At 45.6% G+C, this 20,946-nt stretch overlaps 1 protein-coding gene across 22 annotated transcripts in view; it reads left to right on the forward strand.

The window, feature by feature from the left end:
• Positions 1-20,946, forward strand: part of Fbxo34 (F-box protein 34) — a 67,716-nt gene that overhangs the window by 23,669 nt on the left and 23,101 nt on the right. For 9 of the 22 annotated variants that reach the window (NM_001446937.1, XM_087585559.1, XM_087585568.1 and 6 more), the window contains exon 2: positions 11,884-11,961. The exons of 5 other annotated variants lie outside the window; for them this stretch is intronic. The gene's annotated coding sequence lies outside the window, so the exon portion shown is untranslated. Of the gene's footprint in view, positions 1-11,883; positions 11,962-17,675; positions 17,870-20,946 lie in introns of all 22 variants that reach the window. 8 more of the 22 variants (XM_087585563.1, XM_087585560.1, XM_087585572.1 and 5 more) reach the window with 1 other exon arrangement.

The following is a 20,946-nucleotide window of genomic DNA, read 5'->3' on the forward strand; positions in this document are numbered from 1 at the left end:
CCTCATCTCGCTGTGAGAACGGAGGTAGAATCGAGCACCTGAATATTTTGAAAGGCATTTGCTAGCATCTGCAAAGCATCCTTTTGAAAATTCTATCTCACATGTACCATTCAATGTATGTAATTTAAGTGTACAAATTATATAAGGAAGTAATATATGATCTTTCAGCTCTCTGTGTTTAGAAACAGGACTTACAGCTTTGAAAAAGAAAGCCTTTCACTGATACTGCTTTTCAGGTGGTAGAATGTTTACTGTGTGTGTAAAGGGGAAGGGCACTTTGTCTGCAGCAGGGTCAGTTTTTCTTCTGTCATTAGTTAATTGTTAAATTTGATCTCCACACCCATTTCGTTTAGCCACAGCCTCTGCTCTCATGAAAGGAAGACTGATTATTCAGAACTGCAGTGTGTGTGTGCTTTGGCACTCCGTGAAGGTCCCCCTAATAACAACTGCCTGTTGTCTTTTAAACAGCTTGTAGTTACTACCACGAATAACACGGCCCAGCAGGAGATGTGGGAGGTCAAAGCTCTGCTCCCAGGGCTTAATAAAAACTGTCCTGCACTTCTGGTGTGTTCCTTGAGCGACCTGTTGCGTTTTCTGTCAACTAAAATGTGTTTGTGTCGTCACTCAAACTTTAACCTGTATACTACTTCTAGCCTTTTTTTGTAAGATGAGGTCTTCCTGTGTTGCCCTGGCTGGCTTTAGTCTCTCTTTGAATTCTTTTCAGAGTGACAAGCAAAGCAAATGTGTGGCACTTAAATGGCCTTACTTGTGGGAATTTAATGTGTGTTTAAATACTTCAGCACTGAGTAATTGGGTGTGACTCCTGTCCTTCCAGTGTTTGTTTATTTTTCTGGTTTAGAATCCAACCCCTTTGTGTGCTGCTTATTTTTCGATTTTATTGTTGTTGTGTTTGCTTTCTTTTGTTTGAGACAGTTTTTCTGTGTAGCTCTCTGAGTTACTTTTCTATTGCTGTGAAGAGACACCAAGACCAAGGCAACTTCCTTTTTAACCATTTTTTTTTAAAAGATACACTTTTGACTATTAACCCATCAATCAAAATTATTTTATTGGCACTTTTTTAGTATACCAAAAGCTACTTAACAATAACTTTACCTTCCAAGTATTAAACATAATTGTATATAGGGATCTTCAGAAGCCCCAGCCTTTATCGTGTATAAATCAGCTGGCCATCCTGTCTTCTTTCAGCCACGGGGAATCACCCCGTCTATATTTTCTTTCTGTGAACTTGAAACATGTAGGGCATTAGAAATGGCATGTTAAGTAGAATCATGCAGTAGAAATCAGTTGATTGGAAGCTTTATTATTAATATATCAATAACATAGCTAACTTATGAAGGCAACCCCTAAATGATTCTTTGCTTTTTGTTTTTGCAGTGCTTATTTTCTTTATTTACATTTCTTTTTTTATTGGATATTTTTTATTTACATTTCAAATGTTATCCCCTTTCCCGGTTTCCCATCCATAAACCCCCTATCCCATCCCCTCTCCTCCAAGGCAACTTTTAAAAGTATTTAGTCGGAGACCCTACAGTCGGAGGGTGAGTCCATGACCGTGTGACTGAGAGCATAGTAGCTTTTGAAACTCAGTGCCCGCCCTGTAATGCTATTCCTCCAACATGGCCGCATCTCCTAACCCAGTGCTTCTCAACCTTCCTAACGCTGCAGCCTTTTAATACAGTCCTCATGATGTGACGATCCCCGAATCCTAATGTAACTCTTGGAGACAGAGGTTTGCCATGGAAGTCACAACCCACAGATTGAGAACCCCCATTCTAATCCTTCCCAAAAGAGTTCCACCAACTAAGAATTAAGCATTCAAATTTATGTGCCCGTAGGGACCATTCTGACTCAAACCCACATCCTCTGTAGCCCAGAACTCCTGCCTCAGCCTTGAGTGCCAGGATTAGGCATTCGTCAACACACTAGACTAGTGATTTCCCTCATTGGTGTACATCCCTACTTGATAATCAATCAGTCAGAGCGGGGGAGGGGTAACTGCACTTAGCCCTGGCTGGCTTGGTACACCTAGGCAGGCCTTGAGTCAGGGTCTTTCCACCGTAGGCCCTGAGGGCTGGGCTCACAGATGTGTGCCGCCCGCCGTGCCCAGTGGTTATTCACTGGAGAGCTGGCTTAGCAGGGAAGAGGTCCAGCTGCTTTCCCAAGGGCCCAGGACCGCAGGACTCAGTGGGCAACTCAGCCCACTTGTCACTCTGGTACACAGGGGTTTTAACACCTTGTGGCCTCTACAGGCACAAGGCATGCGTGTGGAGCAGACATGTATGAAGACAATACACTCATACACATAAAAATGGAAAGACATCAGACTCTATGGAAAAGTAATTATCGTTTACTGAATTTAAGTTATGGAGACATTTGTTGGTGACATGAGACAATTATGCCATATTTTATTATAGTTCTGTTTTCTCTTAAACTTCTGTTAGGGGACGACTCACTGTGTAGACCAGGCTGGCTTGAAGCCTGTGGTGATATTCTTGCCTTTGCTAAGCTAGGATTACTGGCATGTGGCACAGCACCTGACCCTTTATTATATCTAGTAAATGATGAAGAAAAACAAGGTAAGCATCTACAGTGTCGAGCGCAGGAAAGCCTCCTTATTGCTTTAGGTTACTTCCATAATGCATAGCTCCCGGCCCCTTTAGGCAGGAGTCCTTCATGGCACCCTTGTAGCTGTATTTATTCCCATCTTATTGACTGACAGGCAGAGAGTCAGAGCAAACATATTTTGCTTAGAGTTGCAGGCACATAAAGGCAGTTCATCCATATATTCATGTATTTCATCAGATTACCTTCATGTGCTCTGTTTATAGGGTTCTGTCGTCTGAGCGTGAGAGCCAGGGCTTTGCACTTGCTAGGCCAGCTTTGCTACTGAGGTGCTAAGTCCCAGCCTCTCTCCCTTCTTAACTTTAAGAAACTGATTCCTAGGGTCAGTTTGATTTCTAGGGAAATCACTGGATGACAAAATATTGAATATATGAGGCAAACCAGAATTTGATGACTTAATACACATAGAAAGAGTATCACCTTTGGTTTCTCAGGAGACACACTATAATAACGGTGGCTTGGGAATGTAGCATAGGGGTGTGGTGGCACTTGCTAGGCTACTCAGCACTGGGGAGGCAGAGGCAGGCAGTTCTCAGAGTTTGAGACTAGCCTGGCTGTCACAGTCTGTATATGCTTGGGCCAGTGAGTGGCACTATTAGGAGGTGATGTGTCACTGTGGGGGTCTGCTTAATACCCTCATCCTAGCTCCCTGGAAGCCAGTCTTCTGCTAGCAGCCTTCAGAGGAAGATGTAGAACTCTCAGCTCCTCCTGCACCAGGCCTGCCTGGATGCTGCCATGTTCCCGCCTTGATGATAATGGACTGAACCTCTGAACCTGTAAGCCAGCCCCAATTAAATGTTGTCCTTTATAAGAGTTGCCTTAGTCATGGTGTCTGTTCACAGCAGTAAAACCCTAACTAAGAAAGAAGTTGGTACCAGAGGCTGGGTATTGCTGTGAGGGGCTGGCCATGATTTGTTTGGAAGAATGTGGATTTTGGGACTTTGGATTTGGAAAGAACTGGACTGCTTCAAGTGGGGCTTAGTGGGACTCTCCTAGTAGGACTGAGACTGATAGGAATTGTGCGGACCTGGCCCAAGAGGTTTTAGTGAAAAATTTCAATATGTGGCCTAGAGACTGTTTTTGTAGTATTTTTGTGAAGAACGTGGCTGTTTTTTGCCCTTGTCTGGAGTCCGCCTGAGGCTAAGGTGAAGAGATATTAATTGCGTTGACAAAGGAAGTCTCTAAAGGCGCAGCAGAGACTTTGTTCTCTGGCTAAGGTGTCTTCAAGAGCATTTGAACAAGTGCAGCGAGCTTAGACAGGAAAAGTATAAAATACATGGCTTGAGTATTAAAGGGGCACCAGGAAGTGAAATGGAGCCGAATCCTGTGTTCTAGGAGATAATAGATTAAGGGATGGGGATGTTGGGGTAAGATCCTACCCAGCTAAATTTAGATCCAGGCATGGTGGTTAACACCTTTAATCCAGCATTCAGGCGATTGAGCCATGCTGATCTCTTGAGTTCAGGTCAATGTACAGAGCAAGTTAGGGAAAAGCCAAGCTTAGCCAGAGAGAGAGAGTCAGAAAACAGAAAGCTGGTGAGAGAATAAAGGGGTGGGGACGTTCTAGCCCCAGAAAGCCACGTGGCGCCGGCTTTAGACTTAAGAATAGAAGGGGCTACTAGGACAATTAATGCTGGTCAGCTGGAGCTAAGAAATTAGTGGTGATAAGGAGACCAGCATCATTGAGGTGAAATCTTCTGGGAGGTGTTTTCTGAGAGCACAAAGAAGCTGTGTTCCAGAGATAGCCAAGGTTGTACCTTATGCTGCAGCTGGACTTGGTAATGTGTGAGAGTACACAGGTGGTACTGGCTTTGCAGCCATGAAGGGGTCATGAAGAGCAGCTGAGGCTGGGCACTGTGAGAGGCCATGGAAGGCCATTGGTGAAGGTGCAGCCTCAGTTGCAGTTGATGGCCCAGGACTGAAGGGGTCATGCAAAGGATTTGAGGCTTGGAACCATGAAGAGAACCTGTGAGAGGCTGTTGGTGAAGCTTAGTTGCAGTGGAAGACCCCAGTGTATTGGAGATGCCTGTACCATGGGATGATCACCAAGAACAGCAGCCGCAGTGGAGGGGATCAATCTGAGCTTAGAGTGCTGCAGAGGGCAGAGCTGGAGAAGTGACAACGGCACTTTGGTGGAGCCCAGAAGATCAGGTGTGGATCCCAGACATTGAAACAAGAAGCTGTAACATTAAAGTTGCTTTGGAGACCCCAAGCTGTTTGAGGTGCCAGAGCCATGTGCTATCTGTTGAGGAAAGCTGCTAAAAGGGAAAAAGGAGTTGGAGATCTGAAGACCGCTTTGACATCAGCCATGGAGATGCAGAGTTTGGAGTTTGCCCAGCTGGTTTCCTGTCTTGCTTTGGAGATGGCAGTTAAGTGATTGGATGAATCTCAGAAGATACCTTGAACTTAGGACTTTTATCTTTGTTGAGACTGCTATAGACGATGAGGACTTGTGAAGTTGGACTGAATGTATTTTGCATTACGCTGAGTTTAGGTATGGCCCCCATAGACTCCTATGTTTGAACAAGTCTATGGGGGCCAGGGAGTAGAATTCGATGGTTTGTATATGCTTGGACCAGGGAGTGGCACTATTAGGAGGTGTGGCCTTGTTGGAGTAGGTGTGTCACTTAATACCCTAGTCCTAGCTGCCTGGAAGCCAGTCTTCTCCTAGCAGCCTTCAGATTGAATATGTAGAACTCTCAGCTCCTACTGCACCATGCCTTCCTGGATGCTGTCATGCTCCTGCCTGATGATAATGAACTGAACCTCTGAACCGGTAAGCCAGCCCCAATTATATCTTTTTTTTTTTTTGGTTCTTTTTTTTTTTTTTTCGGAGCTGGGGACCGAACCCAGGGCCTTGCGCTTCCTAGGTAAGCGCTCTACCACTGAGCTAAATCCCCAGCCCCAAGCCAGCCCCAATTAAATGTTGTCCTTATAAGAGTTGCCTTGGTCATGGTGTCTGTTCACAGCAGTAAAACCCTAACTGAGACACTGGTCTACAGTTCTAGGACAGCCAGGGCTACACAGAGAAACTGGGGGGTGGGGGGGAAGATGGAGAGAGAGAGCAGCACTGTGTAATAATCAGATTTTACAGTGTACATTTCAAATTACAATCTGATAATTATCTTCATTTTATATGTATGGAATTAAGGTGCAAGCTAAGACTTTTTTTTCAGCTTAAGTATATTGCTTTTTACACTGTGTCAAATGTATGTATTATTACTAGATTTGAGGATCAGACTTTCAGACATAAATGATGGTTTACTATAAAAACACATCCAGTACTTAGGGGCTGAAATACTTGAGGCAGTCAGTGTCAGACACTCTAGCTTAGTTCACCAATGTTTGAGTGAAGAGCCTGGACGATGATCCATTGTCTCCTTAAATGTGACACGCCGACGAGGGATTTTTAAATCTTACTGCATTTACTGTGTGTGTGTGTGTGTGTGTGTGTGTGTGTGTGTGTGTGTGTGTGTGTGTGTGTGTGTACCTGCGCCAGCACATGCAGGGCTCAGAAGACAACTTTCAGGATCCAGTTCTCTTCTGCTCCCCAAGCTTTTCTGAAGTGAATTTGGGTATCAGGTGAGCTCTCGTTGACTTAGTGAGCCATCTTGCTGGCCTGCTGAGTGTATTTTAAGAGCTGGCAGGGGTGGGGTGGAGGTGCCTGTATTTGGATGGTGAAAATCAGTACAAAACAGTAGTTGCTTTCACTAATTTTTAACAAAACTGTATTTTCTTCCAACTCTTAACAGTATTAGAAATACATTTGACATTGTCACCAATAGAAAGTATAATTATTTCCTTTTAAAAATTTATTTTTGAGATAATGTAATTGTATTTCTCCCTTCATTTTTCTCCCTTCAAACCTGCCATATATGCAGAGCTCCTTGCCGTCTTTCAAATCCATGGTGTATTTTTACTAATTGTTCCATGCATATATGTATATGCATGAGCATATATATTCCTAAATATAACATAAAACGGTCTGTACAATGTTACTTGCATGTATGTTTCAGGGCTGACCAGGTGTGTGATATTGGTTAACCAGTTCCTATGCTCTTCACTGGGGACGACCACTCCGGCTTTCTCTAGTTGCCTACAGTTCTTTGTGTGGGGTTGAGGCTTTGTGGGCCACCACCCTCCCCCAGTTTGTCCTTTCTTTTGGTGTCCCTTTTCAGCTCACATTTAGGCAGTCATGTTGGCGAGAGTTACGGATGTGGCTTCTGATATCACTGCAGACACAGTCTCACAGTAGACGCCCTGACCTAGCTTGTGACAGTCTCTCCACCTCCTCTTCTGCAATGTTGGCTTAGTCTTAGGTGTTGGGAGTGTTCTATAGCGTATCCGTGAGAACTGTGCTCTACCACTGTGCCTTTGGATTGGTTCTAGTTTTCTGTGGTCGTCTCCTATCTGTTGTAAAGAGAAGTTTGCTTGATGAGGGGGGAAAACTATACTTCCTTGTGGGTATAAGGACAGCTGTTTCGGTTGTTGGTAGGATCATGTTGGTTTAGTAAGGTAGTGGGTTCTCTCTGGTACCAGTGACTTCACTAGGACTGAGTAGCTAGCTAGGTTTCCAGTACTGGTCATGGCTCCCTCTTGGTGAGCAGCAGTAATCTCTCGTCACATCTGCTTGCTACAGTACCTTATGGATATTTATGTTAGTCACAAATTAGAAATTAACGTAGGGGCTGGGGATTTACTCAGTGGTACAGCGCTTACCTAGGAAGCGCAAGGCCCTGGGTTCGGTCCCCAGCTCCGAAAAAAAGAACCAAAAAAAAAAAAAAAAATTAACGTAATAAACTCTTACTAGAGCCTGCTGGTTAATTTGTTAAAAAAAGGGAAAGCAGACGCAGAGACAGCAGGATCTCTGACTTTTGGGCCAGTCAGGATTATTCAGTGGACCCTGTCTGGGGAGGAGAGTGGGAGACTGAGCCGGCCCTGTGATTCGGTACTAGACTGCTTGCTGGCATGACTGAGCTCCTCCGTCGCGATAATTGATTTCCTTACAGTACGCTGAGAGGAGCTGAAGGCTCAGCCGGAGGAATTTATTGCACTCCTCTGGATTAAAGATTAGGGGTTAAATGGCTCAGGTTAATTCTGGTTTAGGGGTAGTGTTCTGTGAATGGATTATGGAGTTCCCTCTAGCAGAGTGAATTTAGGGGTTCCAGAAGGATAATCTATCCTATGTCACATTTCCCTATAAGAACTGAGTTAATATAAGGCAAAGGATTAAAGAGGAAGGTGTGCCTGGGACTATCCACTTTTCTCCTGTTTCTTTTCATTGATTTTATTTATCCCTATTTGGGATACATTTTCTGGAAGAATTCAGTTTGTAAGTAGTCGTAAGTAGGTAAGTAGTTTTGATGGGTGTAGGAAAAGGACTCTTGAGGTTATCTCCCGTTGGTTTTCCAGACAGGAGGACTAGCTTGCCAAGAACAAAAGTCACCGCATAACACATGTACTATACAAAGTATTTCTGAAACAGGAGGCCAGTTGGCAAGTTGCTTTACCCTAAAAGTACCAGGGCACTTGTTCCTGAATGAGAGAGGGACCAGGGAGTGGCAGTGGTTCCTGATTAACTGGTTTGAAAGGAAGGAAATAGCAATAAAAATCTTAACATTAGTAAGAATATACGGAAAACTGAAAAGCTTGCTTGGAACACAAGTCCTGCTGGAGTTGTCGGGTAGAGGCCATTATTCCAAACATAAGGAGTTTATCTTTAGCCTGGGGAGGGTGGGATTCGCACTGCCCAGGTTACAACAGTTTCCAGATCCTTATCAGCCAAGTGTTAGGAGTGACTGTTTCCATGGTGATTGATAATGGGGCAGCTGTTCCCAGGAGGGGACTTAGTCACTGGCAGGGTTGTCAGAGCCCTGAAATAGTTTGGGAAAACTCAGGATGGAAAAAAGCAAACTGTTTTCCCCTCAGGACGGCGAGGTAGATCTGAGGGAAGTGGCGTCCACCTCTTATCCAGGGAAACAGTGGGCTTCCCAGCAACCAGAGATCAGGGCTCCTTACCAAAATACTGCAGGCTCAACAGGAAGCTTTGAGTAAGGCTGAAAGGATAACAGTTGCTAAGCCAGAGGTAGGCTTTGTAGAAACTGGAAAACCTAATTTTACATAGAAAAAATATTTAAGCTGGGTGTGGTGGCACACACCTTCGATCCCAGCACTCTGGAGACAGAGGCAGACGGATTTCTGAGTTCAAAGCCAGCTTGGGCAGGACAGTTAGGGCTACACAGAAAAATCCTGTCTCAAAAAAAAAAAAAAAAAAAAAAGAATCTTGTAGCAGCTTTCTTTTAAATAAAAAGATCTGTTCTTATTTGTGTGTGAGTGCGTCTGTGTGAGTGTATACCACACGTGCACAGGTGCCCAAGGAAGCCAGAGAGGGCACCTGCCTTCCGGGCGATGGAGTTCTATCCTGTTGGGAACCACCTGACGTGGGTGCCCCGAACTGAGCTCACATTCTCTGGTAGAGCACCAGACTCTCTGAGCCTCTTTCCAGGCCCTGCTGGCAGCCTTTTGAAAGAAAATTTAAGTGGCATTTCATGCCGTGGGATTATTCTTCTGTGTTAAGAGTAAAAGTGGGGTGGGTGGGTCGGGTTGATGAACTTACAGACACTACTCTTTAACACCAGGAGTAGTAATGTACTTAGTAATGTCGCTGGGTACTGGTTACTTACCATTGTTAGGCAAAAAGAGGATGAGAAGGGTAGGCTGCCCTTATGTTTATCTTACTTCTGTGCTAAGAACAAAAGCAGTTTTCGATGTTAGGGCTTTAAATTAACTACGGCTGCCTGCCTACCAGCGTATCAGCTAGGGAGCCAGCTTTCCTTAAATCCAGATTAAAGCAAATGGAGTCACTCTTAAGGGAATACATGCACACACGGGCCTGCCTCGGACTAGTCCGCATCTCGTCGCAGCTGTCTCTGCTAATTTCTCTGTAAAGATGATGACATCATGGTCCCTGTCATCCAGTCTGGAAACAGCGGTACTGTCTGAATTGTGATTAGAAAACTCAGGCCAGTGTAATGTTTCTAGCTAAGTAGGAGTCCACTTTAAAGCTACATAAAGAGGTTGGCTCAGCGGATAAAAGCCCTTGCTGCACAACTCTGATGACCTTAGTTTGATCCCTGGAATCCATGGTCGAAGAGCGAATTGACTTCAAAAAAAACGATGTCTTTTGACCCCACCCGTGTGCCTTAATATACATACTCAGAAATACTAATACAAATAAACTTGTTTAGAAGTTATATAAAGGTGTCTCAGTTAAAACAGTGTATTTCATATTTCAGGTTATATTTACATACTAACAATGTTACCCTCGGGGTTGGAAATAATGACAGTATGAAAGATCAGAGTTAGCTGGGCAGTGGACCACACACCTTTGATCCAGCACTCCAGAGGCAGAAGCTGGAGTTTGAGGCCAGCCTCGACAGGCCAGCCAGGGATACACAGAGAAACCCTGTCTTGAAAAAGAAAAAGAAAGAATGAAAAAGAAAAAGAAAAGAAGATCGAAGTTGTGGCCATCTTAGGGGATATTTGAGAATTTACTGAATTGATCATTTTAACTTCTTGTACAATATTAAGACAAAATAGCCCCTCATAGTGCTTTGAATATTGTCTTGAAGGAACTAAAGTGTCACCAGATTTGTGAACTATTGAGGTAACTTCCTCTGTTCCTGAGGTGAATTAGGTATGCCATGTGACGGGAATGAAACTGTTAAAAACAACCTGGAGTTACAGATAATTTGGAATATCACACAGGATCAGACAGCTCTAGTTTTATCCAGGTAATACTTTTTTGTTGTAGAAATTTAGATTATTATAAAGAAAAGAAAAATTATTTTAGGGGAAATTCTTGATTATTAATGTGAAAAGGGAGTCATGAAGGTAGGGCGAGGGAGGTGGCAGTGGGTAAGAACACTGCACTCTTGCAGAGGATGGAGTGTGGTTCTCAGCGCACACCCACGCAGTCACACACACACAGCCACACACACAGCCACACACACACACACACACAGCCACACACACACACACACACACACAGCCACACACACAGCCATACATACACAGCCACACACACACACACACAGAGCCACACACACAGCCACATACACAGCCACACACACACACACACACAGCCACACACACACACAGCCACACACACAGACAGCAACACAGCCACACACACACACATACACACACTCACACACAGCCATCCACACACATACACACACACATAGACACACACATAGACACACACACACACACAGAGCCACACACACAGCCACATACACAGCCACACACACACACACACACACAGCCACACACACACACAGCCACACACACACAGCAACACAGCCACACACACAGCCACACACACACACATACACACACTCACACACAGCCATCCACACACATACACACACACACATAGACACACACATAGACACACACACACACACACAGAGCTACATACACAGTTAAAACTAAAAGTCTTTGGAGAGGAATCTGACTTCACTGGTTAAATGCTTGTTACATTGGTGTTTTGCATTTCTAATTTGAATATTAAGTGCATTCAGCTTAGCAGCAGCAGTCTGTAAGGGCTGCTTTGAAAACGGCATCTCACTGTGAGCCACTGTGCCTTTCATTGCCAGCTTTCCCTGGAGGCAGCGCGGCAGCTTAGCCTTCTGGGCCCTGCTCTGTAGCTTGGCCTGACTCAAGCTCCCGCAGCCTTCTTTCCTCAGCCTCCGAGGAAAGGGCCTGAGATGTGGGCATTAGCACCCTGTGTCACAACCTCCTTTCATGACCTCTCGTCAGCCTCCCTCCTGGCCGCTGAGGTCCCAAGCTTTTGCGGACATGTTTGACCATTACTAGCACTCCTGTATTCTGAGTGTAGAGCCTTAGCTGTGAGGAGTTAACGTTTTCCTCATCCCCAGAAATGTTTTTGTTCTTTGTTTTTTTTAACGTAGGTAATTAGGAGTCTGCTTACGTTGTCCGTGGTTTTATGTATTAAGACTGAGAGTCCGCTGAGCTAGTGCAGCTTTTCTAGCTTCTTCACAGGAGCAGTACTCCTGAGGGATTCTGACGCGCTGTATTCTCGAATGTGCACTTTCGTTTGGAGCATCTGCTGTTGTGCCACTCACCAATGTCCTGCCCCCGGCATCGTGAAGGTAGCACTGTCTGCTTGTGCTGGACTTCTTGTTTAGATCTTCTGTCTTCTTTATCTTGGTTTAGATCCCATGACTCCAGCTGTCCTCCTCCATGCTCTTGACACCGTCCCATCGATGGAAATCGAACCCGAGACTCTGCATGGTAGGTGAACTCTTTCCCATGTTCCCCAGCCGAGTTTAGTCTTTGATTATAGTAGAACTTACTCTCCTAGTTAAACTTTGTAGACACTTGATGTATTTTAGTCTATCAAATATACTGACAACTGGTAGATAACACGAAGAACCTAGAACTTTATTACACACCTAAGTAGAGGAACCTTACGTATTTGGGTGTGGAACCCAAAATGAGGCAAGAGGGCTGAGGAGTGTGTGGAGCTGAGCAGACAGAGGGCTAGGGGCTTGGGCTTCTGGGGAAGGGAAAATGGAGCAGACTGTGGAAGTTCAGTGTAAGCATGGAGCAAGAGTTGCAGCAGCCTCTGGGGTAATCTCCCTCTGTCCAGGGTCTCTTGATAGACAGAAAGGACAAAACGAGAGATCTACCAGAAACAGCTGCACCTGTACCGAGCACGGTCTGTGAGCGAAGCGTAAGTGTCTTTTGTAGAGGAGGAGCTTTTCAGAGCCATTGCTGTGTGCACGGTGTGTGAGCTGCCCTTCACCACGGTGGCAGCGCCTGACTTAGGAAGCAAAGGTTGACTTTAGATCCCGGCAGGGAAGGCATAGCAGCAGAGCTCAGGCAGCTGCCACTGCGCCCACGGGCGGGCGGGAAGCAGGGTGGGGAGTGGGGGTGAAGGATGCTGTTGAGCTCTTTTGTTCCTTTTCATTTGATCAGGACTGTGGACGGCGTGGTCCACACACAACCCAGGCAGGTCTTCACTTGCTCAAACCTTTCGGAAAGTGTCTTCACATGACAGTTACTTCTCCATGACCGTAATGTCTGAAGATGGCTTATCCCATCCTTCTTGTTAGCTGGATGGACTCGAATTTGAAGTTTTGAGTTTGTCTCATGTTTTTCTCCTGCTTTCTCGTTGCTAGAAGCCCGAAGCCATTTGGATTTATTTTGTTGCTGTTTAGACAGCTTCTTTCTGGATCTTAGGCAATCTCAAGCTCTCTTTGATGGAACTGACTTCGTGTTTGGGCTTCTCCTGCTTGAGTCTCCTGAGTGCCAGGGTCACAGACCTCAGCTGCCCTGCCTACCTGAGTTCCTGATCTCTGTGTCTGAAATGTTTGAGTCCTACAGTGCCGAGGGCATCGATGCCGAGGATCTGATGAGCCTCTGTCATCTGGGAACTGTTTTCTGATAATTTTGTTGACTTTCCTTCTTTTTTCTCATTTTCTCTTAGTTTTACTTTGAACTAAGTAAAGTTTAGTTTAGTAAGATTAGTTTTAGATTTTCTGAACATACCATGCAATGTTTTTATTTTTCTATTGAGGATTTAGTTTCTTTTTCCTTTCCTCTGTACTCCTGTCCCATTTCTGGCTCATGAGATTCCCGTGCCTCAGTTTTTCTCATAGATCCTGTCTTCCCTCTGTCTCCTTCCGTGGCGGCTCGCTGTGCTACACAGACTGACTTTGACCTCGATGATCCTCCTGCCTTTGCCTCCCAAGTGCTGAGATTAGAGTCACGCCTCCCTCCCCTGTTTCCTTGTTTAGTCTTTTATGCTAGAGATGTCTAAATTCTTGGTGATTTCTCATTTCATGGTGGAGTTTGGTAGGAAAGTTCTAACTACACATAGAGGACTTAGCAGCGAATGTTAAGCACCCATGTTGGGTAACTTGCCAGATTTGGTCTGGGAGCGTCTGGAAGCATCTTACATTTTTTCTGTAATTGGATTCCCCAGAGACTTCCAATTCCCCTCACAGTGAATATCTGATAGCCTTTTGGGTAGAGTATTGGTAGATGGAAATATGGTCAGTGATATTTAAAGGTGGCTCATGTGACAGAAACATTTACTTGAGATGGAAAGATGGCTCAGCAGGTAAGAGCTCAATTCCCAGCATCCACATAGAACGCAGCACAGTGTAACTCCAGTCCAGGGCATCTGCTCTCTTACGGTTTCTACATCACAGACCTGGGTCTGTGTGTATTGATCACTTTGCAGGTGTTAAAGGAACTTCCTTTTTCCCCTGAAGGCTCCAAATTTGAGTTCTGGTGACATGACAGAAAAGACATGCGCATTCTTGTCTTCCTACAGAAGCGGGAAGTGGGATACACGTGGCTTTGGAGTATTTTGAGTAAATGGTTTTAAGGGGAGATTAAGAGCCACGGCGAACAAACGATAACAGTATGGGGCAGAGTTCATCTGGGTTCTGGACATAGTGTTTTCCCGGCCATCTTTTCCTGAAATCACTCTTTCCTGTTCTACAGGTGAGGAGAACTTAGGACTGCCATTCCTCACGGAAGAGCTTTAGATAAGGAACTCCAGCGAGCATCCCTCCTGTGCTTGGAGGGAGACGGAGGATGCGAGAAAGTTAGAGACCTTGGTCTTGAGGTTGCTTTTATAGCTTAAGATTGTTCAGCATGTCAGCATGCCGAACTTTGCAGTGTTACCTCTCACCACCTCAAACCTTGACTGGGATACGGAAGTCTAGAGAACCATCTGTCTTAACGCTCTCAGAGGACCCACAACATTATGGAAGTGGGGGAAGGGAGAAGGGCAGACAGCGATATACCTGAAACAGTGAGAAATCAGATAATGTTTCCATTTCTAGCCCTGCTTCTGCTGTTTGCTTGTTTGATTGTTAGGTGTGTGGCGTGTGTGTGTGCTTGCATGTGAGCACGCCACATGTGTGTATGGAGGTATCTTTCATCACTTCCTAGTTAGTGATGCAGAATCTCTCACTGAGCCCAGAGCTCACCAATTCTGGCTAGCCTAGCCTTCCAGCTTGCCCCAGGAGTCTGCGTGTCTCTGCCTCCCAAGTGCTGAGATGCTAGGCAGCTGCCCACACCTGCCTAGCGTTTACCTAATTGAGGCTGGGCATCCACTGAAGCAGCTCCCAGCCCTTAACTTCCTGTTTCTCTGTCTTTGGGATGATGTTCCCTGATGTTTACCTTACAACTCAGTGTTCTTCAGCATCTGAGTCTTTTACCTCAGGTTTTTGTTTCCAGAAGTTTCTGGCTGTCATCCGTGTATGCATGACTACTTAGGACTCTTGATAAAATCGGTAACTGATTTCAACTATTAAAGGGATTTTGAAATAAGCCTGGCCAATCTCCAACTGGTTTGTAAGTCAGGAAAAGATTTTGCTTATTTTGGGAGGAAGATTTTCATTTTCCTGACATGTGTCTGTCGTGGTTGACACTGCATGACCTGTGGTTGCTAGGTTGCTTATGAATGTTGGGAAGGTGGAGCATCATCAGATCACATGGCCTGCTCCTCAGAGGAACCGGAACAGTCACAATCCATTGTTGTGGATTCCTAGCAGTTCGTCATCCGTCAGTGGCTGGCTGTAGTGACCCGGTCACTCACATCCACTCTGGTAGGCAGAAACTGTGCCTACGCTAGTGAGAGTTTGGGTCTTAGGTGTCATGGGAATGGCCTGCTGAGACTATCAGTACCCTTCATTTCAGAGCAGGCAGGCAGGCCATTTCATAGTCTGCCACTCCTCGTTCTCCTGCCTTGTTTTTGCTGACAGATCCATGTGTGACCAGGGAAGAAATGTCATGGGAAACAAGGTGATACTTTAAAGTGAACCAGACATGAGAGACGGAGGCAAGAGAATCATACAGATTCAGAACAAGCTTGAAAAGGAAGGGGTGAGGAGAAGTGCGGGTGTAAGCTTCTGGGTGATTCAGACTCTCAGCCTCCTCTATTGAGGGGTATCTCTTACCTCTTTTCTTTCTTTTTTGGTTGGTTGTTTCTGGGCTGAATATTGAACCCAGGGTCCTGCACATTCGGCATGTTCTTTACCACTGCGCTAAGTGCCCGTGCTTAATTTTTCAGAAGACATTTGTGGTTCAAGACAGGAACTGTTGTAACTAAAGTGCATAAAGTCCTGCAAGGCCCTTCAGCACGGGCTGTGTGAATTACCGTTGTTTGGCTCTGAGGAGACACCGTGACAAAGGCAACTTATAAAGAAGGGCTTTTCTTACTGGGGCTTGTAGTTTCAGAGGGCGAATCCATGCCCTTCATGGTGGGGAACATGGCAGCAGACAGGCAGGCATGGCACTGGCGCAGTTGCTGAGGACGTACGTACATCCTTACCTGAGAGAGAAAGGTCTCCGGTGACACTCTTCCTCCAATGAGGCCACACCTCCTAACCTTCCCAAACAGTTTTACAGCCAGGAAAAGAAGCATTCAAATCTGTGAGCCATTTTGGGGGGCATTGCCCCTTAAGTCGGTCGCTACGGCGGTCATTGTCTGGAGGTCTAGTTGCTGGTTTATTAAGCATCTACACAAGCTGAGTCTCTTCCTCTTTCCTGTCACTGTCACTGTCGTCTCTTGCAGGCAGGAGGTTTGTGGTTGTTGTTCTTGCCCCTAGTTGACGGGATGGACTCTAGGTCAGACGTGGCTGACTGCTGTTGTCAGTTAATTGTAATTCCCAGTGACTCCCTCAGATGCGCTCCTCTTTTTGGAAGGAAGGAAGGGGTGGCAAGGGAATTGGGCCAGGTTTCTTTATAAGCTTATGTTTAAGACCAATGCCGTGGTATCTGGAAGGCCCTTCTCCAGGACTTCGTTCATATGAAAATCACCTTGAATTGCATGTTCAGCAGATTACAGTCAGTGAGACAGTAGATATTCTTGGTTACCTTAGGCTTTCCTCAGAAACTGACCTGCATTTGCCCTGGCATTGCCTACAACATACATTTGAAATACAGAATCTACAAATGATGAGAGACCTTTCAGAACATGGTCTAGAGAGAGTTACATGGGGTTTTTATTATTTTACTTTTGCTGCAGTGAGGATTGAGCTCGAGGCCTTGTGCGTGCCAGGAGAGCAGTCTACCATTGAGCCAGTACTGTAGGTTTTGAAAAGCTTCTTCAGGACCTGGGCCTTGTGGAAGTGACAGCAAGTGTGTGGTTGAGCAGAGCCCTCAGCAAGTGCTTATCTTGGCCTGAGGAGTGAGGTGGGCAGCGGTGGTGGGAGGACCTGAGGCTGCTGCTGTTGCTTTTCACAGAGATTCCAAAAGACGGGTGCGGCGAGGACTGTGCCAGCATGGTTTTGTTGGTTGGTTGGTTTGTTCTGTTCACAGGCAGTAGATGCTTTTCTCTTCCTTTATCTTCCCCTGAGGGTTCCTCTGTGTAGCCCTGGCTGTCCTGGAACTAAGGCAGGAAGATGAGGTTTGAGTCTAGCTCAGGTAGCAGACTGAGCCCTTGTCTCTAAGCTCCAGTCTTGAAAGCTGTCAGGTGAGAGAGTTTGTCGTCTTTAATGCACAGTCATAGTTTTGTGAAAACTTCTGTGAAAGCTGGAGGGCTGCTGATGTGGCAGATGGTCATATAAAACGGGAACAAAGCAACGAAAAAGAAACCAGCGTGGGCTGAGTCATTAAAAATATCTCTGTGATTCACTGAAATAGTTTTCATGTGGGTCAGCTTGCTAATGCTGTAATCTTGTTTTATTCATCTTTGAGGAAAACCAAATACGAAGTAGACAGAGCAGCCTGGCAAGATGGCTCAGTAGTTTACGGGCCTGCTGACCTGAGTTTGATCCCGTTGGGAAGGAGAACTGTCCTAACCTCCACACGCCCACCATAGCATATGGTATTTTCTAAATAAAATAAAGCAGACAAAAGGAATTAACCAGGCATGGCCTTAGCGTTTCTCCACTGGTGAATTTTAGGGCATGAACGTTGGGAAGTAAAAGAGTCTTGAGACATTTGCTTGTAGGAGCTGATGGGAACCTTTGCTTTCTCCTCAGTGACTGGTCAGAAAGGATTGCACTTGTCGGGAATACCTGGTTGTCCTCCCAGATTATCCCCAGATGTCTCAACGACAGACTTCCCAGTCATGGCAGGAGGAATGGCCACAGTAGGCACACAGATGTTCTCTTGAGGTTGCTTCCAGCATTTCATGCCTGAGACCTGACTGAGCCCAGCGGGAAGCAGCTTCCTGGTGAGCGGATGGTTTTGTCAGCAGGAAAAAGGGAGGGACCTAAGTGTTTTTACAAGGGCACAGGTCTGTTCACGAGGTCTCCATTTTCTTTATCTAATGATCCCTTAGGTCTCATTCTAAATACAATGACCCTAAAGACTAGGGGTTCAGCATAAGACACACAGTGTGACCGTACACCAGTGCGAAATGTTGCATAAGAAGTTGTAGGACAGCTTCTCAACACTGTCTCGGCACCAACGCACTGCACACTGCCCTTTGCTCTCCCTGCTTCCATATCTAACCCTAGTGGATCCTTGTTTGCATGGGAACCTTTTAGATTTCCTGGTAGCTTTGGGTTTTGCCCAGTCTGAGCATCTGGGACACTTAGTTCCATGATGGTACTTGTGTTTTCTTTGGTCTTCTTACTTACTCTTGTTTCCTGTAGACCAGACAGTTTAAAAATTTGGGGGGCTGGAGAGATGGCTCAGTGGTTAAGGGCACTGACTGCCCTTCCAGAGGTCCTGAGTTCAAATCCCAGCAACCACATGGTGGCTCACGACCATCTGTAATGGGATCTGATGCCCTCTTCTGGTATGTTTATAGACAGCTACAGTGTACTCATATAAATAAAAATTAATGAAAAATATTAAAATGTTGTTATGTAAGAGTCAAAAATACCATTTTATGTTTATAGATATACTCTAAAATTGGCTCTCTTGGTCCTATCTTATTCCTAATAAGAACAAAGCCCCAGAATGTTCCACACTTTCAGCAAAGTGGCTTGTTACCATGGTGACAAGGAATCTGCTTATTCTGAGTCAGGGTTCTCTGTTCTCTTGCTTTTGGGAGAATATTTAAAAAACCGATCCAAATACCTTCTTGTATACTTGACAGTGTGGCCTGTTCAGGATATATCTAAATAGCCTTAGCTTACAAATATGGCAGCCCAGCTAAGGTATATTAGAAGAGAGGGACAGTCCCTTGAATTGAGATTCTGTCACCTTGTGAGGACTTCAAAACAGACTGTGGTGGGCTTCTTACAGGTACCTGAGGATCACCTGACAACCTCCTGTTCAGTATCATTACCCTCCCTGTAACTGGCCGCGGTTTAGGAGAATAGAGAATCACATCAGACAAACGTAAAAAATAATTTTACTTGGGCCGCATTGCCCATGTTGGTGGGCACCACAGTCTTTCATCTAAACATGGTGGTTGAGATTTTGAAGTGTGTTTCTTAGAGCTTAGCACTGTTTCGTTCCAGTACAAGAGTAGATAAAGGAACAAAATGAAGTAACCGTGGCTTATAGAGCAGGGTGGCAGCAGTGGACAGTGGCGAACAGTGGCTGACTCTTGTTAAAGTTTGAGGGCAGACCTAGGGGGATGTGTGAGGGGGAGGGGAGTCAAGAACAAGGCAGGGCTTGGGCGATAACAGCTGGAAAACTAATGTTTCTGTTTGCTAAAATGGGGAAGATTTCAGCGCGTGAGTGGAACGTGCGAAGGGACGAGGCTTTTCACTGGGGACTGCCGAGTTCGAGATGCTGGTTTTACAGACATGCACATGGAGAATTAAGACGGCTAGTGTAGTAACGGGAGCGAGGTTTGGGTTGGTGACTTGGTGAGGCATAGGGTGCCATTGAGAACGTCAGTGGACTGAAGGAGAGTAGGCCCCGCCTGCTTAGCTGCCCTCCTGACAACGCAGAGTGTTCTTGAAAACACTGTGGCAGGGTGTCTGCTTGGCCCACACGCATAATAGGGCTGTGTGCTGCGTGCATCTTGTGTATTTCTGTGTGGGTTCTGTGCCTCGCAAATGCTAGCGAGGATTGTAGGCTGCACCCCATGCCCAGGTTATGTGCTCTGGAGACCAACCCAGAGCTTTGTGCATGGTAAGTACTGAGTCAACAAAGCTGCCTCCCAACCATACCCTGTTGTTAGGTTTAAAAGCACTACAAACTAAGTCAGTGGGATAGCATTTATTTCAAAGGCTGACGGGCTGCGTGGACAAACCCCTCCCCCAGCTTATTTTTTGGGGACAGAATTTCTCCAGTCACTATTGGACTAGACTGGCCAGCTTTGGAGCTCTGGGGGTTATCTTAACTCCCTAGCCAATCAGGCATCTTTGGGAGAAACATAACTCACTAAATGAGCACCTAGAAAGCTTTAGGGCAGTCAAGAAAACTCTCTCCCCTTCACAGCAGTGTGGGCACCAGCATGTTAAGGTTACTCAGGTGCATCTCCTAAAGAGGACAGTAAACCAGCTCGATGAAGGCCACTTAACTAGGCTTCTTTTTTTTTTTTTTTTTGGTTCTTTTTTTCGGAGCTGGGGACCGAACCCAGGGCCTTGCGCTTCCTAGGCAAGCGCTCTACCACTGAGCTAAATCCCCAGCCCCTTAACTAGGCTTCTTGATGTGCACCCCTTCACACTGGATTCCCATTCCTCCCAGGTCCACCCTCCTCCCTGGTGCCCTCCCCGTTCCAAAACCCCCACCGTGTCCAGCTGTATTGCCCACTCTCGGGGGAGGGAGGAGTGTTTTATAACCAACTGTTTTTGTAAATATAAACACCAAAAGGGAAATTCACAATTATGTGATATTTCTTAAAATTTAGCATATCTAAGATTTTTGTCAGGCATGGTGATGCCTGGTTGTAATCCCAACACTGAGAAGCAGAGGTAGGAGGGTCAGGAGTTCAAGGCCATCCTTGGTTATCTAGTCACAAGAGCAGTTGGAGGCTGACCTAGGCTGTGGGAGATCCCATCTCAAAACAAAAGATTCTTCTCTTGGCTTTCTTATATCTTATTTCTTATTTCTTCTGTTTCTCAGTAGATCTGTATTAAGAAACATGTTGGTTTTGGAGACGTTTTCTTTATTGATTTCTTCCCACAGTAAATTAAAAGTACCTGTTTGTACCGCTTGCCTTTCATGGGTTTTGCTCCTTAATTCCCATATTCCTGCCTTCTCCTCCTGCCTTCCCCCAAACGAGCGCCTGTGGAGGACAGTATGCGTGGTCTCAGACTTCAGCTTTCCCATAACTGAGGCAGACATTGATAGCGAAGAGCTGGGTGTGGTGGTTCGCGTTCGTAATCCCCATGCTCTGAGTGG

Source organism: Rattus norvegicus, chromosome 15 (genome assembly GCF_021556685.1).
Source record: "Rattus norvegicus strain SHRSP/BbbUtx chromosome 15, alternate assembly SHRSP_T2T, whole genome shotgun sequence".
Taxonomy (NCBI): Eukaryota; Metazoa; Chordata; class Mammalia; order Rodentia; family Muridae; genus Rattus; species Rattus norvegicus.